The following is a 3,858-nucleotide window of genomic DNA, read 5'->3' as shown; positions in this document are numbered from 1 at the left end:
AGAAAGGAACATATTAGGAAACTAAAATCATCTGACTCAACCACAGTAAACACATTTTATCAAATAATTTATTTATGTAAATATTGATATTATCACTGTCATTCTCCTTTATTCAATTTCTGGGTAGAATTGTTTTTTGTGTTTGTTTGTTTTGGGTCTTTTTTCCCACTGGAAAACAACTTTTATTGAGATCCCACCAGCTGTTCAATCTGCTCCTGACATTATGGTCCTTCTTCCTTAGCAATTCGGTCTTTCTTAAGTGGTCCCATCAACACTTTCTTCTCCTCCGTCCGTAGAATGGAAGCGGTCACAGCCAAACTTGGAGGGAGTGTCCATGAACTTAAGGTCAATTTTCTCCAGAGCTCGCAGTTCCATCTGTACCAAGAAGCACTTGTGGAGGGAGAGCCGCTCTTCTTGGTCCCCACCACGCAGCCTTTCATCTTGACACGATCTTTGGTCACTTCACCATAGTGAACAAAGACACGCTGGAACAAAACCTGGCCATCAGGTCAGCACACACCAAGCAAGTCAAACAGAATCTCCCTACAGCAATGAATGGCTCTGCCAAGTTCAGGGCACCCTGATCACAGGGCTGTTCTCAGAAGGAAGGCAACAAGGAACGGCTCTGCAGTCTGACCCGGCCGCTCTGCTAGAATTGCTTTTGAAGCTTAAAACAATTTTCATGTCACTCAACGCTATCTGCTGGAAGTCCTAGCCACAATCTTTTGGAAGATTTGTTGCTTTTTACTTAACTATGAGTACTTTGTGGTTATTATTATTTTGTTAACTTAGCTAGGCTCTGGTGATTGGTCTAATCATCTGGTCAGTACTAATCTACATATTACCATGAAGGTGATTAAATGTGATCAGCATTGACAATCATTTTTGCCTTGACCTAGAAGAAATTACCACTTGCAATATTTGTAGGCCTTATCCAATCAGTGGGAGGCCTTGAGAATATGAATAGGTTTTCTGGGGAAGAAATTCTGTACAAGAGAAATCTTGCCTCAGTTTTCAACTTGCCATCCTTGGATAAATTTCAGATGCAAGATTACAACATCTTCTCTTCTCTGCCTTTCCAATTTGCTGAGCTTCCTTCAGTTAGCAAGTCAGACGTGCCACAATCTTCACCTGCCCATTCCTTAAAATAAATTTCTTTTGTATCTATCAGTATATCATCTATCAATTATCTTTCTCTCTTTACTACCTATCTATAGTGCTATATATATGTGTATATGTATATATCTTATCTATATTCATATTTTCTATTTGCTTTGCTTCTTTGGAGAACCCTGATGGATACAGGCATATGGGTACTTTTAGGTTATCAGCTTTTTAGGATATAGTAAACAGTTCCTTATATTTACAGGAGTCTTAAATTGTGAATAATGGTTAAATGTTACTGACAACCCCCCAATTTCATCTCCTTGCCCTAGGAGGGTGCAACAGCAGTATACCATTGGTTTAGTAGGGGGAAAAATTTTCCAACTTTCCAGTATATGATTGGTTTAGTGGGGAAAAAATTTTTCCAACTTTCCAACTTTCAAAATTTGTATAACCATTGGTTTAGTGGGGGAAATCAGCAGTATACCATTGGTTTAGTGGGGGAAAAATTTTTCCAACTTTCAGTATTTGTGGGCTTTCTACTTTTCTGCAGTTCTACTTGTATGTAAGCAAATTCTTTTCTGAGCACATATATTGCTTGCTGTACTTTAATATCTTAGTCTCACAGTTAAGAATAACTATGTAATATTGTCAATATTTTCCTGAGAATCACCTTGCCCAAATTTAGAAATCCATCAGATACCTGCTCTGCTTTGTAGGAATAACAGAAGTCACCATCTTTCCTGTGAGAGTTTCCTATTCACCTGCTGTCCCTCCAAAGACAATGCAACATAAACATACTGTGGTTTGGGTTCTAGGTACCATTATCTATATAAGGAAGTTGTTTTTGTAATAATGTTTTTGAAAAGTCACCCTCTATTTCAGTGGCTTACACAGCAAACATTTATCCCAGTGAGGATTCTTCAATGTGGGTGATGTCAGCAGATTTATCAGTTAGATGAGTGTGAGCCGGGTTGCTGCTGGCTTTGTTTTCCTCAAAAGTGCAGAAAATATCTGTTCTATTTTGTACCTGGGCGCAAAAGGAAACAATTACCAGGGCATAGTATTCTCCTGGCAGATCATCAGAGTTGGAAGAGCAAACAAAACCAGGCATACCCCTTCAAAAGACTCCTGCTCAAAATGCAGCTGGTTATATTAGAGTGGTCTAATCACATCACTTTACAAAGCTGAACATCAACCCACAGAGAAATATATTCTGCCGATGGTGTAAAGGAAAGAGAAATGTTTGTTACAGTTCTGTGTTTTATCTGGAGTATATTTCTAAATGTAGGGTCAAACCAAGATTTTTCTTGTTGACATCCCCCTGCTCCATCAGTTACTGTATCAGGAAGGTAGCTCTCAGCCTCCACCCTCCCAGCTTAGCACCCCCAGGTTGCCCATGAAGTCAGCCACAGCCCTGATAACCATGGAAATAGTTGTAAACCTTATATGCAAAGTTTTAACTAGATGCACATTGCAATAGGGAAGACAATATAAATTGAAGCCTATATCTGATGTTCTCTGAAGTAACTATTTCCTTGAGGTTAATATGTTATTTTTGCTAGTGTGAAAATGGAAAATCCAAAAGACACCAAGAGGCATTTTCTGATGATGGTGGATTTTGTGTTTGGGAGGTGAGAAAACATTATTTAGTAACTTTGGAGAGTGTCAGATTTTGTTTAATATTGGAAGCTCAATCTAGTCACTTCAAAAAAATTTAGTGTAACCTTATTAAACACTTATTATAATTTACGTATAGTTTTAGAATGGAAGCCACAAATTCTTGAAGGTAATATTTTTTATAACTTAAAACACTGCTGAAGTATTATAACATATTTGATTAAGGGCTTCCATTGTAAACAGGCGTGGGGTATAATTACAATAAATTTAACTCTAAAAATTGTTTGCATTGAAAAGTAGCTAGACTAAACCTATATGTAAGCTGACCATTGGCCTCAGTTTGCATGGACTGATAAGTTTACCAGGATTTTACACCTTCTCTGTTAACGTTAAAGCAGGCCCAGACAAACCTGGACTGTTGGTCACCCTATTTGTGCCCTGTGTCGCACCGTAGATACTGTGCTAAGTGATGGAGGCTTAATAATGGATATTATATACATGTATTCTGTGTAAATATATTAAAGGTAAGAAAAGTCAGTGTATTGATAACTGCAACATAATTATAAAATTAGTGGTCTAGGCTAAGATGGCAGAAATGAAATCTGGTGGTATTTATCTAATGCTTTACAGGAAAATACATATTTGAGATATGTTTTGTGAAAAGTTTGGGAATTATTTCAAAGTTAGCACATTGAGTAAGTAAGTGGATCTTGGGCAAAGAAAATAGAAAGAAAATAAAAATAGTTTTTAGAAGGCTCTGCCTGCCAAGTTATGAAGTATAAACCAGATTCAGAAAGTACAAAGGATTCATTACATTTTCACAATAAATATTCCAATACTTTTCAGAAGTTTATATTCTTCAGTTCTCACCTTTTATCTTTTAATCCAGCTTGCCTAATCACTAGCTGTCTAGTAAAATTTTGACCAAAATATTTAATTCCAAAGCAACTTATATCTCAAGAATGGGTTATTCTTTTAAAATTTTTCTTTTCATTCCATTTAATTTGATAAATAGAACATTTTATATTTATATTTATCTTTTCACATCTAATGAACATATTTAATGCCATTGCCAATCACAGAACTTTAATTGTAATGAGGGTTCATTCAGATTTGATATGTGGGAAACTAAAA

General features: G+C 36.4%; 1 non-coding gene across 1 annotated transcript; it reads right to left on the bottom strand.

Moving 5' to 3' along the window:
* Positions 1-591: 591 nt before the first annotated feature.
* On the bottom strand, positions 592-678 carry LOC111728567. The gene has a single exon (XR_002775820.1). It is a non-coding gene; the product is annotated as a small nucleolar RNA U83B (small nucleolar RNA).
* Positions 679-3,858: the final 3,180 nt, after the last annotated feature.

This window comes from Otolemur garnettii, unplaced genomic scaffold (genome assembly GCF_000181295.1).
Source record: "Otolemur garnettii isolate 467f Iridium unplaced genomic scaffold, OtoGar3 scaffold00169, whole genome shotgun sequence".
Classification (NCBI taxonomy): domain Eukaryota; kingdom Metazoa; phylum Chordata; class Mammalia; order Primates; family Galagidae; genus Otolemur; species Otolemur garnettii.
This window is presented reverse-complemented; position numbering and strand designations above follow the sequence as displayed.